This window comes from Mchenga conophoros, linkage group LG3 (assembly GCF_057382185.1).
Source record: "Mchenga conophoros isolate Kocher_MC1m ecotype Shallow Benthic linkage group LG3, M_conophoros_male_GT1.1, whole genome shotgun sequence".
Lineage (NCBI taxonomy): Eukaryota > Metazoa > Chordata > Actinopteri > Cichliformes > Cichlidae > Mchenga > Mchenga conophoros.
Window position 1 is genome coordinate 41,103,932 of NC_140528.1, and position 11,152 is coordinate 41,115,083.

The 11,152-nt window shown below is 38.0% G+C and overlaps 1 long non-coding RNA gene and 1 pseudogene across 1 annotated transcript; one reads left to right on the forward strand and one right to left on the reverse strand.

Moving 5' to 3' along the window:
- The window catches only part of LOC146578653 (uncharacterized), a 563,460-nt pseudogene that overhangs the window by 450,309 nt on the left and 101,999 nt on the right, over positions 1–11,152 (forward strand).
- On the reverse strand, positions 5,069–11,146 carry LOC146578676 (uncharacterized). Its single transcript, XR_014891548.1, has 4 exons — positions 11,034–11,146; positions 10,700–10,916; positions 7,592–7,681; positions 5,069–6,958 (listed from the first exon to the last, which is right to left on the reverse strand). It is a non-coding gene; the product is annotated as an uncharacterized LOC146578676 (long non-coding RNA).

The window sequence follows — 11,152 nt, forward strand, 5'->3', positions numbered from 1 at the left end:
TAACCAATGACACTTCCACAGCACACTTAAAACAGTGAGGATTTGCACTTCCTGATAAGATGACATTGTTTTATTTTAATTAACTGTGGATAAAAACTATTTTCACTTAAGTATGTTTTCATGATGGGATTAAATAAACACTGTGAGCATCAGAGCGTTTGGGCTTTGTGACCAGGTTAAATGTGACACTGATCTGATCTGAGAAGTTTATTACTACTACTACTATTGTTATTATAATTATTGTTATGATTATGAATCAATAATTTGGGGTCATGGACTCTATTTAATTATATTTTTCTTTCCTGTAATTCAGTAATTAATCTGTACTAAATAAAAGAGGGATTTTCTGTTTGGTATTGAGGCAAAGTCACTGGTTAAACTTCATGCTGTTTGTCTTTTTATGTGTTTGTGGTGCTGCTCTCATTTTATTTCCTGTTGCTGTTTCAGGTCTCTGACTGTGTGCTGCTTTAAACTGAGTGCTAACAAATGAAATGAGGTCACTTGTTTTTAGGATTTTACGGACTGTTACTTTGGCTTTTATCCAAATGTATTTACTGTGAAGTCATCCTGAGATGCTTCCAGGTCAGAAGACAAATGAAACCTCTCCGGTTAGTGGCATTAATGTCATTTAAAATGTATAAATATAAATTTAAAAGCTGCCCCACTGTGTGACCCGGTTTTAACAGTAGATGACAATAGACAATCAGCACGGCCACTTCAAGCTTCAGTGACAGGTTTAAGAGGAGGGGCTCTGTGCTGGGTCAGGAAATGTGCTTCATTATAATGTGCTCTCATTATACTTCATAAAAGTATGAAGTCTGAGCCACATGTTCATGAATTATTAGTTTATTATTAGTTTATCAGACAAAAACTAAAGTCTTTTGTTTTCATTTCAAAGTATAGAGACAGATACTATGAATGTTTCCCAGGGGGAGTAGCAATATTACTACTACTACTACTACTACTAATAATAATAATAATAATAGTAATAATTGATAACGATAACAATAAACAGTCAATTAATGATTTTCTACTAGCAGCACTGTGTTTGTTCTCGTCTATATCATTTGATGAAAAACTGTTGTAATGTAATACAATGAAAAACTATCTATGGTTATACACCGATGTTCAAGTTAACTCCTTTTCAAACTGACTGTACTGACTGCAGCACCGCGTGTTTCGGTTAGCCACAACCAAATCGGAACTGTTCACATTTGTCACTTGACAACTCAATGAAACCCACAGAACCACGTGAGAAACACACAAGAGAACAAAAGTTTAATAAGAAATCAGATCGCTGCCATGAGAACACGAGCTGGATCCAACAAACAAGAATGGAAATAACAGTAAAGTTACTGACAACATAAGATATATTAAAATATTTATATTAATATCGCTGATGTTGAAGTTTGCATGTTCTCCTTGCGTTTGTGTGGGTCTCTGCAGGTACTTTGGCTTCCTCCCACAGCCCAACAACATGCAATTAGTGGGGTTAAGTTAGTTGATGAGTCTAAATTCTCTCTCTGTGTTAGCCCTGCAAGAACGGGGACCTGCTGAAGGTGTACCCTGAAACTTGTCCTACGGCAGCTGGGATAGGCTCCAGTCCCACTGCAACCCTGAATTTGTAAGTGGAGGAGGATGTAATAAGTCAAATAAAAGACACAAAACATCAAAAAGAAATCTTTTCAACATATGGATGTGTCTGTGGAGGTGCTGGGGGACCAGTTAGAGACCAGCAGCTGGACATCAATGGTTGGACTGGTGGACTACTTCAGTGAAGAGTAGACGACATCTGGCTCTGGTTTACAGTCTGAACACAAACACACACAGTTATTAAAAACAAACAAACAAAACAACAGGAAACATGATTAGCCTACAAGCTTTGTAGTTCAATCAAGCCCTCCAGTCTCCACCTCTCTGCATCACACACAGTCCCAGTTCAGACTTCAAAGGGAACCAGCTCAGACACAGCCAGCTTCTTCTTTCTCACTCCACCCTAAGATTAACAGGCTGAGCAGATCACAAACAGCAGCACTAAAATGAAAAAACAAGTCTTCGCCGCCATTTTATGCGCTACCCAGAGTCAAGGATTTTCTTTTTGACCAGCCAATTAAAGTGAATTATACTTATCTATTCTTATCATTGCATTAGCTTAATCTAAGCATTCGGTTAGATGAAGTGACAGGTTGCATAAACCGCAGCAGATGTTTAGAGTTCTCTTCTCAAAGCATCTCTACTGTAAAACAACAAATGACCAGAAAGAGCTGGGGGGTATTTTTGTGAAAAGGAAGGTGGGCGACCACAAAGCTGCCATCTTCTTTCAATGCAGACTGATGCACTTCACCACAAAGCACAAAGCAAGCAGGTTCTCACTGCATGAACACTGCTATTGGCTAAACCAGAGCGCACAGCAGAGACAATTCTCACCAGCTTCAAACTAACTGGGGTAAACAGGAAGTAGCTACTGTGGTTTTACATGCAGAACTTTAAAAATGTTCACAAAAAAAGGTTGATTCATTCTATTAAAGAACAGTTTCAGAGGCTCGGTGCACTCAGTTAAGGATCTCTAGACTTTTCCGTTCATGTCTTCATACGTCTCATAGTGACAGCTCCAGGATTATAGTGAAAAAACCTTTGAAACTCGTCATCATTTCCTCATCATCATCCAAATCACCAAATGTTAGCATACTGAGAAGATGGTGAACATGATGAACGTTAAACCTACTGCTAACCTTCTAACGCTAGTAGTTAGCTTCAAGCAAAGTCCCATTTCCTGGGTATTTAAACTGACCTAATACAGGAGGAACTGACTGAAACCAGTGCTGCCAGATTTAATTTCACAGATTAAATCATCTTTGATAATGGTCCAATGTCAACTAAACACACCGTGAATGCAGAACATCATACCAGCAGTCAGACTTGGTGATGCTAGTGTGGCGGTCTGGGACTGCTTTGCTGCTTAATTGGTGGAACAATGAATTATCCTCTATCAGAACATTTTGCAGGAGAAAACCATCAGTTGATGTCCTGAAGCTCGAGCACACTTGGATTGTGGAGCATGACAATGATCCAAACTCGCAGCAGCAATTCCATCTCTCAATAGACAAAATAAAGAAAGATATTATGGGGTGGCATAGTCATAATTTATTTTAATTATATTTAGGATGCTTTGGCATAATGTTAGAGACCATACATACTGGTAAACCCTGCAGTGTGGCTGAAATTAAAAATATATATTCAGCATTTTTTCACAGGGCCAGTTAGGCTTGGATGGCTTTTTTCCTGTATATTAAATGAACTCATGATTTTAAAAATGTTTGGTTTTTAGCCTTTTATCAGTATTGGTTTCATTTAAATGAGTATGGTAGAACTGTGTAGTGTTTTGCAAATAAGCAAACAGCTTTAAACTCAGTGCAGCTCATCAGTCTCATGGTCTGTATCAGAAAAATGTTAAACTCAATCTTCCCAATCAAATAACATTTAATGATCATAATCAGCAAGATGAATGTATGTGGTCAACCTGTCAAGATGTCAAAAGCATTAACTTTATCAAAGATAATTTCAGAATTTAAGTGTACAATATGGGTGGTAATTTGCAATGAAGGGGGAAATTATACAGTGAGGAGTTTTTATAAGTAACTTTTAATGAGTAATCCTCCATTTTTCTTTATGACTACAAAATTTGATTAAACATAATTGTAAAATGTCAAAAGAAAAACTAACAATTCTCTGTTAATGAGATCAAATGTTCAAATTACTGTGACTGAAAGCAGACATGTTAGCCGCAACCAAACCAGAACAAGTCAAACTTTGCATCTGACATTTTGGTGAATTCCACCACGTGATCACGTAACCACGTGAGAAACACACATAAAACAAACGTATATTTTTTGTGCAAAGAAACAAAATCACTGCTGAAGAAACATGAGCCAACAGGCATAAATACAAAGAAGAGTGATGGTACTGGGAACATAAACACATTTACACAGTATTTCCCTGCTCTTAAAGCCAGATTAATCAGGGATTGGACTGGCAGGACCTCTGGCCCTGATGTGAGTGATAGACCCAGCAGAGGGCAGGTCCACATGTTTCGTTCAGACTATGTGTTGCTGGACCCTATGGGTTAAGCTCCAGTTCCCCCACGAGCACCTCTCTCCTTGGCTGCTTCCAGGGTAGGATTGAACCCAAGGGGTGTTTTGTTGTTGGACCATAGTCTCTCCACTCAGGTAAAAGAGGACCAGAGCTGTCAAGTGATCACTACCTGATGCTAAGTTGGACCAGGTAGTGGGGAGGATGCTGGACAAACCAGGCACACCCAAATCTCTGGTAAGTATTGGTTGTGTCTGACAGATGGTCCAATTCACGAGATCTTTAATTCCTCATGAATTCCAACTGGAATCTGTCATGGCTGCACTTCACCACTGATTCTGTTCCTAACATTTATGGATACAATTTCTGGGTGGAGCTAAGAGGTGGAGTGTTTCTGCTTTGGTGGCCTTGGTATGACCTTTCTATTATGATGTGGTTCTTCTGGCCTCATATGTTGGTAACCTCCAGTGTGCATTAGAGGGATTTGCAGCTCAGTATGAAGTAGCTGTGTTGAGAATCAGCAACTCCAAATTTGACACGAGCACCTTAATTGTCTTCTGTGGTCTTTCAGGTCTTTTGGTGCTGTTGGGCTGGTCGATGCAGTCCTTCTTTTTAAAAGTGCACTGGACTCTTGATCAGGCCATTTGGTCATAATAGTATTTTTTTGTTTGTATTTTTATGTTATGTCCTTGATAGTCTTACTTTAGGTTTTTTAGACCATGATGTTAGCATTGCTGTCTTTAGAGTTCAAATTCAGACTGAATTCACTTTGAAGCGACTTTAGATCTTTGATCATCTTAATTTATTGCCTTAAATTGTATAGATGAATAGCGTTGTATAAGTACCAGTTCAAAGATGCAGAGCAGCTTTACCTTTTTTCCTCTTTGGTCTGAAGGCTATTTGTCCGTAATTGATGTCTTCTGTTCTCACTCCTGAGTACACTGCAGCTGAATCACTCTCTGCAGAGTAAAGTACATATACATTTCTGTAAGTAGAGCAGCTGCAATAGTACTGTTATATTATTGCAGCATACTGTATGCTTTACCACTTCTGATTACCACAATTTGTTATTTGTGTATTACTCAAAGTGTACTGACACACTGAGGTTGTACATAAATGCCACTGGCACTGTTCAGACTCTGCCAGTTCATCACAGATGGTCCTGCGCTGGGTTATTGAGTATCTATGTGTATCAAATAATGCTAAAACATTTTATAATATATTATATTATACTATAATGTAATTATTTTGTAGTGTGCTATGGTTGATCGACCCTGCCTGATATGAACATGTTCTGCTCTTCTAAACATGATCACTAAAAAAACAACAACAAAAAAACAAGCCTCTGTCTAATCTTAGATACAACACAGAGCTGAGGGATTATTTATTTTAGAAGTGTCAGTTAAATTTAATAACTGCAACAATTTTTCACAGTTATCTCATCTGAATACCTCTTCAAAGAAACACAGAATGACCACATTGAACTGGGTGGGTGTTTTGTGAAAAAGGAAGGTCAAATACCACAATGATATTATTTTCTTTTTTTTTTAGCACAGACTGATGCAAGTCACCACAAGGCAGAAAAGCAACAGCTTCTCACCTATCACTATTATTAGCCAAACCAGAACACACAGCAATGAGAATTTTATCAGCTTCACACCAGCTAAAGTCAATAACAGGAAGAAGCTGTTGTGGTTTTAAATGTAGGACTAGGTTAGAAAATAATTCTTTGCTTTAATGGAGAGTTTGAATGTCTCATAGTTACAGTAACATAATCAACAAAAGTCTGTGTTCACCAAACCTAGGTAGCGAACTTATCTAGGCGTCATCTGAGATGCTTTGGCACATAAGCCTCAGTTATGATTCTACCCAATGTTCTATCGACCAGATGTGGCCCAAAACACAAGTGCCTGAGTTGAAGGAGTCACACTCTACCTGAGTAAAGAGAGTCAATTGAGACCTAACATGACACTAAGAATGATGAGTTACATGTGCTATGCTCATTCATCACATACACTGTCGTCGGTTTTGACTCACACACTGTCCTGGTGCCACAGCAAAAATCTAATTTTCATTATTTTATGTTTGTTTTGGAAACCATAATTCAGCTGTTTTAGAAAAAAAGATGTAAGATTTTGACGTAAGGTTTGGGTAAGGTAAGGTTACCCATAAAAACTGAAAAATAATTTCAGTATTATGTAAAAGGACTTTGTTTCAGGGAACACAAAACGGATTAACAATTAAAAGCTGTTCTGCAGCAATGGAGGTTGATTAAGCCTTGAAAGCTGGTGCTACTAATTCCTACATTGGATTTCTCAGGATGACCCCTCTATTTAGCCTTTCCAGGAGTCATGCGGTACATGGGACACTGGGTAGGATTCTAGACGCACCGAGCACACAGAAATGAGCAGGGAGGAAGACAGCCTAAACACCTAAACAGCATCCTTTGTTGAACTCAGGGGGCCTCTGTGAGCTGGGGGAACCTAACGGTGTCAACAACAAGGTTATTGGGAACCAGGAGTAAGTAATTGTGTTTTTATGTTTGTGCTCCAACATAAAAGAAGTGCTGGAACAGATTATGGTACCATACATGCATCAGCTGAACAGTATTGTGCTGCAGAAAGTAGTGTGTTGCTACGAAAATGGCAAGAAAAAGCAAATAACAACAGAAGTGAGACAGACCATCATACACTCTGGTATGTGTCTAGTTGGTCAGTGGTTCATCCTACAGCAAGATAATGACCCAACACATTAGTGCAAGCTATGCCAGCACTACCTCAGGAAAAAAGAAGAAGATGGTAGGCTTGAAAACATGGAGTGGCCAGCACAGTCTCCAGACTGAAACCCATTCAAGCTGGTTTGGGATGAACTGGACAGAAGAGTGAAAGCAACACAGCCTAAGTGAAACATTTATGGGAACTTCTGCAACACATAAGGGAAGAACTTTCTCAAGAATATTTGATTTCTATTGTAGAGAGAATGACATGCGTGTGCCCAGCTGTTATATCTGCGAAAGGCGGCTACTTTGATGAGTCAGAAGTTTAGAATATAAATTCTATAATTTCTTGTTTAATTCCAGTTGTCTTTTTGTACAATGCTTTCATTTCATTTTAGAGTGCAATGAGACATTAACGTGGAGAATTTTCAATAAATCTGGAAAAACTGGATTGTTTGTTTGACCTGTAGTGTATATACATGGCAAAACTAACTGTGTGTGTGTGTGCGCACGTAATTTCAGTTCCTTGTGCTGACAGGAAATTTGGCTAGTGAAATATAACTTCCAGGATCCTGGTGACAGATTCTGACTTTCTACAGCAGCCAATACGAAGACAAGCAAAACTTTCGAAATGTATTTATAAGCTGGTGTTAATCAATATGTGAGCAGACTAGGATGGTGGATATTATGAACATTAAATAAATAAACATTACACCAAGCTTGTAGCATTCTGATTTTACAATTTAGAGAACTGGCTATGATGGAGAAAATGAAGATCAGCTGTACCTGACTTTTTTTTCTTGTCTTTGATGATGATTTGCCCATAAGTGACGTATTCTGTTCCTACTGCTGGAGAGACTGCAGCTGGATCACTCTCTGCACAATGAAACACACACACAGAGGACGTCAGTGCAGGCAGTACAAGTGATAGCAGAGCTGATTGAAACTGCTGCTCTAGCAGAACTCTTTATGCACACACACAAAAATACAAACAACAGCAACAACAAAACAGTTACAACACTGCAAAAGTCTTGAATCACCCGTCATTTTTTCATATTTTACTGCAGATGAGTCAGACTTTCATGTAATGTTTTCAAGTGCTATTGAACAATGTTTCTCTAGACTTTTTTAAGGTCTTTCAAAGTTTTTCTTTGGGCAATGGCTGCTATTTTTCCACATCCTTTTCAATCCACTCCTTGTAGCTGACCATTTCCAGAATATATATTTTTAATTCAAGTATAAAAAGGCACCTAACTGCATAACTCAAATGATGAACTACTGTTGTGTGGCTCTTCAGTTGGTGGTTGCCAAGAAACAATTCATACTTCTCTCCTGAACTCTTACATATGTATGTAGGAGTTCAGAAGCACAAAAGATTGTCTACAGCCATCTGTAGCTCATGCTGGGGTCTCTTTCATTTTTCAGGCTGCATTTTAACCTTTGGTGTCCAAACTGATTGAAATATGAACACAGAAAAGTACACAATGTTATATCATATGGGAAGTGTCTGGTTCGTAACATTTTTTTACTATGGCGGTGATCTCAAACACACTGAAAATGCAGTAAAAGCATGTCTAGATAGAAAAACACATAACAGAACAAGATCAGTCACAAATTAGCCTCCCCAGAGCTTGGATCTCAACATTATTGAAGCAGTGTGGGATACATCCTGACAGAGGACAGAATAAAAGGTAGGAGCACCCAAAGAAGACCTTTGGATGTCCTTCAAGAAGCCAGGATAGCTATTCTTGAAGACTATTAAAATAAATTACAAGAAAGTTTTCTCCATACAGGTGACCCAGGTGTTTTTTTTTTTTTTTTGTTGTTTGTTTTTTTTTTTTTTTCTTCCCCCCCTTCTCACCGTCTCTTCTCCCCTTTGGTTTTCTTTCTCTCCCTCTCTTTCTTTCATTCTCTCTCCCTGTCCTATCCCCCAGTCATGTCTGTCCCGTTTGTAGCAACTGAAAATAAAATAAATTATAATTATAATAACGGTCAATCAAATGGACCAATATGGCAAGGCCATGATGATCCACTTGGTAAAATAAATCTGCTTGGCATCTTTCTTGGCCTTAAGACAACAATTCTGATGGCTAAAGATCCAAACGGGACACAAAAAAAAAAAAAAAGAAAGAAATTACAAGAAAGTTTGACTGAGAGATTCCAGGCTGTGATGAAGAATAAAGTTGGTCACACTAAAAATGGACTTTCAAGATCACTAGAATTGTACAAACTCGTTTTTTCCCTATAAACTGTACTTATGATTATACATACAGTGGGGCAAAAAAGTATTTAGTCAGCCACCGATTGTGCAAGTTCCCCCACCTAAAATGATGACAGAGGTCAGTAATTTGCACCAGAGGTACACTTCAACTGTGAGAGACAGAATGTGAAAAAAAATCCATGAATTCACATGGTAGGATTTGTAAAGAATTTATTCGTAAATCAGGGTGGAAAATAAGTATATATATATACTTATATATATATATATATATATATATAAGTAACACTCTGGAATGCACACCAAGTCTATGCAGACTTCCAAATATCACACATCCTATCACTACACAATCGTTTATACACCTCTAAGCATATATGGTTAAATATTTCTAAGCATAAATGACAATAAACAATATAAATCTAACATTTCTAATGTGTTTCTATCATTTTCTGATGTTTTATTAATTAAACAATACACGTGTTAATTGTTGTGTTATCTATAGATATAGTATTTATATATATTTATTTATAGTATAGTAAAAATATTTAATTATTACTGTTTAAATGACTAATATGTGACATGTATTAGTAGTGATGTTGTGCTAAGGGTTAAAATGCCTCTTTGTCTTTTGGTATACTACAAAATGGCAATAAACCATTAATATATGTCTATGCTGTGCTCGTATTTATTTTACCCTACTCAAATTCAATTTATGTTACATTTTATTTTTTAAATATTTAAAATGGTTCTTTAAAGAACCATTTCAAAAAAAGGTTCTTTAAAGTGGTTTTTTAAAGAATCATTTTTAAAAAGGTTCATTATAAAACCATTAAAGTTGCCCCAAAGAACCACTTCTTGATGGTTCTCTGGGGCACCTTTAAAGGTTCTTCAATGAACCACTGAAAGAAATGGTTCTTCAAAGAACCATTGTTTGAAAGGTTCTTTGTGGCGCCAAAAAAGGTTCTTCTATGGCATCAGTCTAAAGAACCAATTTTGGTTCCAGTTGCCACCTTTATTTTTCAGCTGCAGCTGAAGGAGAAGAGTTCAGAGTGCCATCACTGTCTCCTAAATGGTAGGAAGAAGTGTGGAAATCCATGGGTAGAATTTTACTGAAGGGATTTCAAGACCAAGGAAATTTCCCTTGTCGCCTTGTTCCTGTTTTCACAGTGGCACTCATCTTCGGTGAGAATCAAGTATCAGATGATCTGCTGTTTGAAAGTCTTCTCTTTTACCCAAGTCAATCAGATAGGGATCTGTGTTAAAAGTCCGCTTGTTCACTGTAACTGTTTTAGACTGCGTTACCCATGATGCACCTCGGTATCTGTACTTCCGGTTGGGAACGTGTTCAGCGCAGTTCTGCACAGATGAGAGGTGTGTCGGAGGAGTAACGTATTTACTTGCATTCCTGTGTGAGTTAATACTGTGTGCGTGCTTACCACGAGAGTATTGTAAGATGAGTGATGCTCGTTTGACTTTATCTGTGTAATTTGCTACGTAAAAAGCTAGTCCGTTTCTGGAACTAGTTTGTCATAGGAGTCAACATGCTACATGAAATTTGGTCCAGGATTTACATACGTGCGTCGCATTAGGCGATTTCTGCGTCGTTGCTCAACACTGTAAGGGTCAAGATATTTCAGTAAATGTCTCACAGTACTCTGCGTGACAACATAACCTGCCTGAATGCAGTTCAGGTGGTGTAGTTTGTATCCATGGAGCCTCCCGTGTCGCTCCAGTTGATCAATAAGAAATCCTGCCACCTCAATCGGATCGGACTCATTGTAGCAGTCCCTCGGACCAAGGAAGAAATAGAGAGCCTCGACGGGTGCAGTAATTTTTACTTTGAGATTCATTCAGAATCTAACAGTGCTGAGGTGCGCCAATGCACCGTGAAAACTAAACAGAAACACAAAATAAATTTTCTTAGACGCTTATTACAAATATAAACTCAAATAAAGCAGCAAATACAACAAAATATCAACTAAGCAATTAAATACAACTTGAAACATGTACCTCGCTCTATATTCCAAGGGCTGCAAATTGTTAATTTCGCTAGAGTCCCGTATCACGCTGCTGCACGCTTCATTGAGGGCTGCCTACTGGGACATGTGCGCCACAAAAACCGGTCTGAG